The 9,578-nt window shown below is 30.7% G+C and overlaps 1 long non-coding RNA gene across 4 annotated transcripts; it reads right to left on the reverse strand.

Moving 5' to 3' along the window:
- Window positions 1-515: 515 nt before the first annotated feature.
- On the reverse strand, window positions 516-2,459 carry LOC147557208 (uncharacterized). Of its 4 annotated transcripts, XR_015235098.1 has the most exons (4): window positions 2,196-2,243; window positions 1,760-1,940; window positions 976-1,664; window positions 516-709 (listed from the first exon to the last, which is right to left on the reverse strand). It is a non-coding gene; the product is annotated as an uncharacterized LOC147557208 (long non-coding RNA). The 4 variants fall into 4 exon arrangements; XR_015235096.1 differs by lacking the exons at window positions 516-709; window positions 2,196-2,243 and adding an exon at window positions 2,337-2,459 and having other exon boundaries at window positions 828-1,664; XR_015235097.1 differs by lacking the exon at window positions 516-709 and having other exon boundaries at window positions 828-1,659.
- Between the last annotated feature and the right edge of the window lie 7,119 nt (window positions 2,460-9,578).

Raw genomic sequence — 9,578 nt, forward strand, 5'->3', positions numbered from 1 at the left:
TATCTATTGAGTGTATCGAGTTAGGTTTTTGCCACCAAATTCAGTAGGAAATTTATTAAAAGAAAGACAATAATTGATTAACACCAATTGTTTAATTGCACTTTGTTTTAAGTGGAAATACACTCAAATAGTATAATGAAGTTGAAGGAAAAACAAAAATTTTGCTTACCAACCACAACACAAAATTCCTTGGCAAAAAAAAAACTACAACACAAAATATAGCGTTAATGAATTTCAATTGAAATCCAAATATGATTAGCATATGAGTTGGATGTTTATTGGTTTGATTTATAAATATGTGACAACATTAAAGTATCCAGGAAAAAATTGTTTTCAGTAGAGAAGTACTGAAGCAGAAAAGCAAAGAGCCGGGCAGACAAAAAACATTCAAGAGGTTACAACTTAGATTGTGTCTCAATGAGATTAGAAAGAATAACTTTTCTAATATTTCAGAGTTTCACCGTTGCTAAAAAATATATAACTAATTCATTAATCATGTTTCAAACTTCATAATTTACAATAAGAGACTCAAACTGTCTAGCATCAACTTAGATTCATTTCCTCCATTAAAAGATTTAGATGCTCACTCAATATAAAATTTCTTGGTTACATTTTTTCATTCAAAAGGGAACTTTACAGATCGCCTTCCAGATATTGATCTTCTAAACTCAAGTTTTCCACTTAGACTCAAGTTTGAACTGCTTAGGTCCTGCAAGGATTCAACTAAGAACAGTTCCTTAATTAAGCAACACCCTCAAAATAAAAACCTGGAGATGAATCTGAGTGTGTGTGTGTGTAAATTAAAAACCTGGAGATAAATCTGTGGGTGTGTGTGTGTGAGTGTGTGTGACACCTGTATAGAAGAGAGAAAAACTTACAGAAAAATCAAAGTGAGAGTTAAGCAATACATCCAGAAGAAAATGAACTCAATTGATAATGAACTCAATTCACTGATGGAAATAAATATGAAGTTACCTAGCATGGAGAACACGAAATTGAAGAAGGCAAAAGAAAAAAAAGTAATCTGCAAGGTTGAAAAAAAGTTACTTGCATCCAATGATAAGCAAATTCGACAAAGATAATTAAGAGATGAATTACCTAGAGAAAAGATTCGGAGACTCGGAGTCTCAACAAAGATAAATATAAATATAACCTTTAGAGGGGAACAAAAATCTGAAACTAAATCTTTCAAGCAAAACATGAATAAAACTCACTCGGGGATTTCTTCGAACACCTTCAACACTGTAAGCTCTATTAAGAAAATCTGAAAAATAAAACTCACACAAAAGCAAACTGTTAAGAAAACCTGAATAACAAAGCTCACACAAATTGATTACCATATAGAAACATGGGTACTACTCGACACAGTGAATGTGTAGAAATACCTGGACAATATGTGGGAATTGACAAAACAACAAATAATTACAAAATTCAAAGAAACTAAACAGAAGAACAAATAAATGGTGATGACAGAGTTCAACCTAAATATATCAATGGAAACAAAAACACAACTAAGAACCATCTGGTTGAACAAAGAGTGTGAAGAGATGAAGCAAAAAAATAACAAAAAGAAGTTATCCTATAAAGAATCAAAAGCAGATAAAACCAAGAACAGAAGAACTCACTTGAAATTGTGGACATACTTCACCCAATTTGAATCTGGTCTAATTAAAATTGAAAAAGATCCATGAGTAATTAAATTCATCAAACCAAAATCAACATTAATTATTTTATTATTGAAGTAAAGGAAGAACAGTACCATTCTTCAAATGTCAAGTGAGAGAAAGACAGAGATACGGGAGAGGAAGTAATAATGGGTTAGAGGTTAAGAGACGGATTTGAAGTTGGAAGGAGTGATCGTGACAGAATTGATGTATGCTCCAACATCCCTCTTTAGGCAATGCATGAGAACTTCATTAAGTGTGATCATCTCCTTATTGCTGGGAATCACAACCAAAAATAATGAGAACGCTCGAAAAATAATTGAAGAACATTTGTGTCTATCTTGAATAAACTAAAAAATATTGAATGAGACATTATTAGATGTGCCTTTCAAACCGGAAATTTTGAGTTCACGGAACTAAAGAATTCAAAGAAAGTTATAAACAATCACAGTCAGTTAAGTTCCTTAAAAAAAACCTTGAACCCTACAAAAAATGATAAGAGCCCTTATAAACAATCACATACTGTAATACCTCTGTTTAGAAGAAAATCTTTGGATCAAGTATGTCTTTTCTATACCCAATTTGTAAGAACAAAAATTAACAGTGGGATATTAAATTATTTGTTCATTAAGTGGGGTATTTCTTCAAATACATTGTGAGCAAGTACAATACCTCTTTGTATATTTGGATGAAGTGAGTCTTTTCTATACCCAATCTGTAAGAACAAACATAAATAGTGGGATATTAGATTATTTGTTCATTAGATTATTTGTTTCTTTGATCGAATCAACTTGCTTAAACATGAAACACTTACTCTTTTAAGTTGCTTAAACATAAAAAAAACTAAACATGACCACATTCTTCCTAAGGTTAGGCATTCTGCCAGTTAAAAAATAAGGGAGGTTTTGGAAAAAAATTTAAAAACATTAGCGACGACAAGAACTGTAAGTAATATTACTAGAAACGGTGTATAAATTGTCGGTAATAAATATTACTAACGGTTTTTTCCGTCGTTGATGTTTAAAATAAAGGGAATACACGTTGCCAAGATTCAAACTTAACGACGGAATTAAAATATAAAACCGTCGTAAATGTCCAAAACATCAGCGACGTTACGTGTAAAACCGTCGCAAAGTTCGTCGTTAAAAGTACCGACGGTTTTACTGTCGTCGGAATACTGTTGCCGAAGGAATTTCTTTATTAGCGACGGTTATTGTGGTTCTTTGTTTTTTAAACTGGAGTTTGATTTGAGAAGATACCAGACTATTAGAGTTTTAATTTATAAAATATTCTAAATATTAGATGGAAATTAGATTATGGTTGGAAATGAACATGTTTTGTTCATAACATATGGTTTCGTTCATAAAAACAATACAAATAAAAATTTTGTTCTTATTTTTTCATCTCTAGAGATCTCTTTCACATAATTTACATACATTCGATGGAAATGGAGTATTTTATAAACCAAAATGGATTTTTTTTCGTGAAACAGTATAGATGTCATTGCAATACTAGTAATTTATATAAAACTTTGAAGAATGTATAACAAAAACACTTTGTATTTGCGTGCAGGAGATTAAAGAAGATGACCCCAGAGACGAAACAAACCTCAAAAATATAAAAGAAGTAACACCAGAAGAAAAAGTTCAATGAAAAGAAAGAACAATGTAGATAAGAAAGTGCAAAGAAAAAGATCAAAGAGTAAAATCCTTGTTATAACAGAGGTTATGAGTATGAAATAATTCATGTGTTTACTTTATATGATGCGTAATTATAAAGAAACAATACAGAAAAGCGAATGTAAATGTTTTTCTTTTTTGACAAAGCAATATATGTTATTTACAATATATTTCCTGGGTTTTATTATACATAATGAAAAATGTTTGTGTGAGTAAAAAGCTGTTTATAAAAGAGTTAATGTGTATGAAATAATACATTTTTTAAGACAAATGATACGGTTTTATCAAGGAAAAATATAAAAAATTGATACGGTTTTAGCAAGTTGGAGGCGGTATATGTTATTTACAATACATTTCCTGTACATGTTAATCAAACTAGAGTTTGATTTGAGAAGATACCAGACTATTAGAGTTTTAATTTATAAAATATTATAAATATTAGATGGAAATTAGATTATGGTTGGAAATGAACATGTTTTGTTCATAACATATGGTTTTGTTCATAAAAACAATACAAATAGAAATTTTGTTCTTACTTTTTCATCTCTAGAGATCTCTTTCACATAATTTACATACATTCAATGGAAATGGAGTATTCTATAAACCAAAATGGATTTTTTTTCGTGAAACAGTATAGATGTCGTTGCAATACTAGTAATTTATATAAAACTTTGAAGAATGTATAACAGAAACACTTAGTATTTGCGTGCAGGAGATTAAAGAAGATGACCCCAGAGACGAAACAAACCTCAAAAATATAAAAGAAGTAACACCAGAAGAAAAAGTTCAATGAAAAGAAAGAACAATGTAGATAAGAAAGTGCAAAGAAAAAGATCAAAGAGTAAAATCCTTGTTATAACAGAGGTTATGAGTATGAAATAATTCATGTGTTTACTTTATATGATGCGTAATTATAAAGAAACAATACAGAAAAGCGAATGTAAATGTTTTTCTTTTTTGACAAAGCAATATATGTTATTTACAATATGTTTCCTGGGTTTTATTATACATAATGAAAAATGTTTGTGTGAGTAAAAAGCTGTTTATAAAAGAGTTAATGTGTATGAAATAATACATTTTTTAAGACAAATGATACGGTTTTATCAAGGAAAAATATAAAAAATTGATACGGTTTTAGCAAGTTGGAGGCGGTATATGTTATTTACAATACATTTCCTGTACATGTTAATCAAACTGGAGTTTGATTTGAGAAGATACCAGACTATTAGAGTTTTAATTTATAAAATATTATAAATATTAGATGGAAATTAGATTATGATTGGAAATGAACATGTTTTGTTCATAACATATGGTTTTGTTCATAAAAACAATACAAATAGAAATTTTGTTCTTACTTTTTCATCTCTAGAGATCTCTTTCACATAATTTACATACATTCAATGGAAATGAAGTATTCTATAAACCAAAATGGATATTTTTTCGTGAAACAGTATAGATGTCGTTGCAATACTAGTAATTTATATAAAACTTTGAAGAATGTATAACAGAAACACTTCGTATTTGCGTGCAGGAGATTAAAGAAGATGACCCCAGAGACGAAACAAACCTCAAAAATATAAAAGAAGTAACACCAGAAGAAAAAGTTCAATGAAAAGAAAGAACAATGTAGATAAGAAAGTGCAAAGAAAAAGATCAAAGAGTAAAATCCTTGTTATAACAGAGGTTATGAGTATGAAATAATTCATGTGTTTACTTTATATGATGCGTAATTATAAAGAAACAATACAGAAAAGCGAATGTAAATGTTTTTCTTTTTTGACAAAGCAATATATATTATTTACAATATATTTCCTGGGTTTTATTACACATTTGCTTTACTTTTTGACGCCCTGGCTAAAGGTTTGATAATGATAGAGAACTACATCGAATTTTATCCCAACCAACGGATTTGAGAGTCGTCTATTCTACTGCGTATGATGATTCCGTTGAAAAGTCCATGACTACTTTTACAACTGCAAATACAAAAAATGAATCATGGGGGAACATATTGCATTGCGAACAACGCAAAATGAATACTGTATCATAAAATATATAGGATGTGTAATGTTTATAGTAAATAACATCCTTTCGATAGCGATATGTTGTGTTCATGATATGCATTATAAGGTTTGTGGAGATCAAAAATATAAAATTGTTAATAAAGAAATGTGTTATGTATCAAACATACAATAAAATGATACTGATAAATAAAGGGTTATTTTTAAAACAAAATTAAAATTATGGAACAGAATGTGTTTTGAAATATACAAAACTCGATATGTATAGTACATAATTATCATAAACGGTTAGTAACTTCGACATCCAAAAACGCCGTTATTATAACTAAATGAGTTTTGATGTAAACAATATACATAATGTATAATAAATATGTTGATATTCTGAATCGGTAATTAAACTTGAAATCCATCAAAAAATATCTTAACAGAATAAGTGTTTTGTTCTACACAAAACAAGTAATGTTTAATAAACATGTTCAATTTCGGAATCTGTTAGTACCTAATAGTATGGAAAAAAAGCTTAACAAAGATAAGTAATGATGAATATGATAAAGTAAATAGAGATTAAAGACATATTTTAATGATAAAAAATTAATCAAATGTGAGAAGATGATGAAAAGGGTTTGGAAGATGATGAAAACTATTTCGAATATGATTTTCCGTTTTAGAGAGAGAAAGCACGAATCGAAATATCTTACCTAATGAAGGAAGAAAGATATTTGATGAAGATGATTCCCAATCGTCTTCTCTACTCAACTGGGGTTCATATTAGAGATGGTTTTCCATTTTGGAGAGAGAAAGTAAGATAATGGAGCGTTTTTCATTTTTTATGAAGACGAGGAAGGAACACAATGAAGATGATTCGTCTATAGTCTTCTTTAATCGACTGAGAATCGTTTTTGATGAAGTGGTTTTCGGTTATGGATTAGTGTTTTTTTTTTAGAGAAAAAAAGTAGGAGAGGGTTTCGGTTAGGTTTTGATAGGAGAGAGAAAATCAGGAAAAGAAATGGAAAAAAATTTTGGGTTGGTTTTCACAAGATTGGGTTGTCTTATATAGAAGGTTATAAGGGGTATTATGAAAAAATAGAAATCATAAAGATTTGTGTTTTCTATGGAGATGGGAACATTTGGACTAGATCTTCATTACAATTTTTATTTTGGTTTAAAAACCTATATTAATATTAGGGTGGACTAAATGTGTGTTTAGGTGTAGATTTTTGCTAGTTTGGGCGATATTTGTTTTGGAACTAGGGTTCCCGACTACAAGAAAATACTAGGGTTTAGGTTGCTCGATTGTGTGGGATTTACTGAGTTAAGTCAGTTGGTTCGTTAATGGAGAAGGAGCTGGACAACATTGTTACCCTAATGGGTGGTAAAGAAAGTAACAGGTTAAAACTGAATAATACAGATACTAGATCGGATGATGAAGGAAGGAAAAGTGTGGTTATCAAACTAATATCAGGTTGAACTCTACATATGCATATTCTAAAAGAAATTTTGCTAAGGGCATGGAAAACTATTGGAAAAATACTGATAAACGAATTCTATGAAGGTTCCTACCTTATTAACTTTGGACTTACCGATGATATAGAAAAAGTGGAAGAAGGATCACCCTGGTTTGTTCAGGATGAACTAGTATTATGGGAAAGAATGGAAAGGAATAAACTGCCATAAGAATATCAGTTTGATAAAACTATATTTTATGTACAAATTTATGGTCTACCCATTGAATATCTTACTATTGAAGCTGCTAAGAAGATAGGAGATATGATTGGAGAGACTAAAACAATCAAACCTGAAGAAGTCCAGAAGTGGGGCAAGTATCTCAGAATTGGGGTTTCATTAGATGTGAATAAAGCTTTGAAGTCAGAGATACAAGTAGAATTATGAGACAGTAAGATGCAATCTCTAAATTAAATATGAAAAACTATCAAAATTCTGCTACTACGTACTGTGGGAAACTCGGACATATTATGAATGACTGTGTCACCAAAGCTAAAATACGTGAAGCCATCTCGGACAACTGGAATGAGGAGATGAAGAAAAAAGCTCAAGAGCTACTACTACTCAGATTTAAGAGCTGAATTTAGAATAAGACCATTATTTGAAAGAAGTGGAAGGACTATGGAAGGGGATGAAGTAGTAGAAGAGCGGGAGAAGCTTAACCCGATTTCATCAGTAGAAAAAGATGTCCTCGTAATGGAAGATTCACAAATGGAAGAGTTTAATATTAGTGCACCTACTACTATTTTCACTTTTAATACAAAGGAGTATAGAATCGATAATAGTGATACAAGACCTGGAAGTGGATTAGATGAGGACTCAATCACTGAGATTCAGAGTATTATCATCAATGACAAAAAAGAAGAATAAGAGAAACATTGATGGCATTGATGATTTAAGTTCGAATAAGGAATTAAATGGCAGGAAAGAGGTGCATCGATCAGCTACATCACGGGAAGTAAAGAAACAACTTCTCACTAAGGAACTGAGTACTAAGACAACGTCTGTGAGGGAGATGGATAACAGAAAAGTGTTGGGGTGTTCGAACACGTTGAAGGGAGAAGGCTAATATCACTTATCTTTTCCATTTTTATGATTGCGCATGATACCAATACTTGAGAAGGATGAGAGTGAAAGGAAACACGTTGAAGAAACAAATGATGAGAGAGAAGATGAGACTACTTCGAATGCAAGATCTAATTGTCCAATTTTTTACCTTCAACAGACAACAGCCAAGAGATATATTTTGATTGATTAACTTGTGACCAATTATAACATTTGGTCCTCATATTTGTCTTACATTCCAATTTGATCTCTAGAACTATGATTTCGTTAGGCAAATCGAAACTTCCATGGATCTTATGAGTCAGATTTTTTATCTATATGCGATGATTGAGAATTTAAGAGATAAAATAAAAAAAATATTCCCTCCTAAAATATATAAGAACATAGATTTTTTTTCCATATTTCCTCTTATATTATCATTAACATGAGCAGGATACTAAGATTTTCCGGGCACCTATTTGATTTAGTAATTGATATATTGAAAATCTCATATAATATGGTGATAATTACAAAATTGATTTTCATTTATTTAAAAGGACAATTTAATGTGTGGTAATAATTACAATATTTGATTTTATTTATATATATATATTATAATATTATATATATATATATATCCCTTGTGACCAGACCAGTATAAAAGATCAATAAAGAATTATAGAAACCAACATTCTCTTTACCCAAAGAAGTCTAAGCAAAACATCAAAGATAAGATGTCTGACTCATGCTCTGGTTTTCCATGTGGTGGTATTTTTTCTCTCTCTCTCTCTTTGTTTACCATATGAACTTTTTTATTTTTTTGTTGAGATTACCATATGAACTTTAAAAGGTGTCAACTACCGCAATAGTTTTTTTTTTCTTTTGATGAAAGACCACAATAGTTATTTTGTCATAAAATTTTGAGGCTATAGCATTTTTGTATGTGATTGTAAATCTTAGTAAGGTAAAATCTGGTTTTGCAGGAAAGTTGAGATGGCCGGAGTTATTGGGTAAAAAAGCAGATGAAGCAATAGCAGCAATTCATGAAGATAAGCCAGATGCAAAAGTAATTGAATTACCCCCAGGATATAACCCTATTGGGAATTATTGTTGCAACCGTGTTTGGCTCTATGTTGATGAAAGGGGCGGTATCGTTACTCGTGTTCCCATCATCGGATGATTTTCGTCGACCTCTTCTACTTAGCTACCATAAAAATACACATGTTTTCTCTCGTAGATTGTAATCTCGATAATTGAAGAATAAATGAAAACATGGGATATTCAATAGTTTGTTTGTTGCTTAGCTTCATATTTAACCTAATCCGACCCCTTCATTAACCATGATTTGTCTACTTTTGAAGATGCATTATTTATTTCATTTTCAAAGACCCCAAGCCAAAAAAATGAGGAATCAGATTCAAAATGTATATACTTACCTTTTTGAGGTCCAGTGAATCATGGGCGCCACCAATACATCAACCTCCCGAATACCTAACAAGTCCTTATTTGGGCTTGTGATATAATGACATTGGACCTTAAACATGAAGGCCAAATCAGACCTTGATTTCCACAAAAATTGAAAAGAAAATGATTCAAGAAGGGAATGAATATATATAAAGCGTTCGACAGAATAGAATGGACTTATATTCTTAGCATTATGAGGAAATTAG

This window comes from Eschscholzia californica, unplaced genomic scaffold (assembly GCF_041429995.1).
Source record: "Eschscholzia californica isolate CP2 unplaced genomic scaffold, dmEscCali1.0.p SCAF_2, whole genome shotgun sequence".
In the NCBI taxonomy this organism is placed as follows: domain Eukaryota; kingdom Viridiplantae; phylum Streptophyta; class Magnoliopsida; order Ranunculales; family Papaveraceae; genus Eschscholzia; species Eschscholzia californica.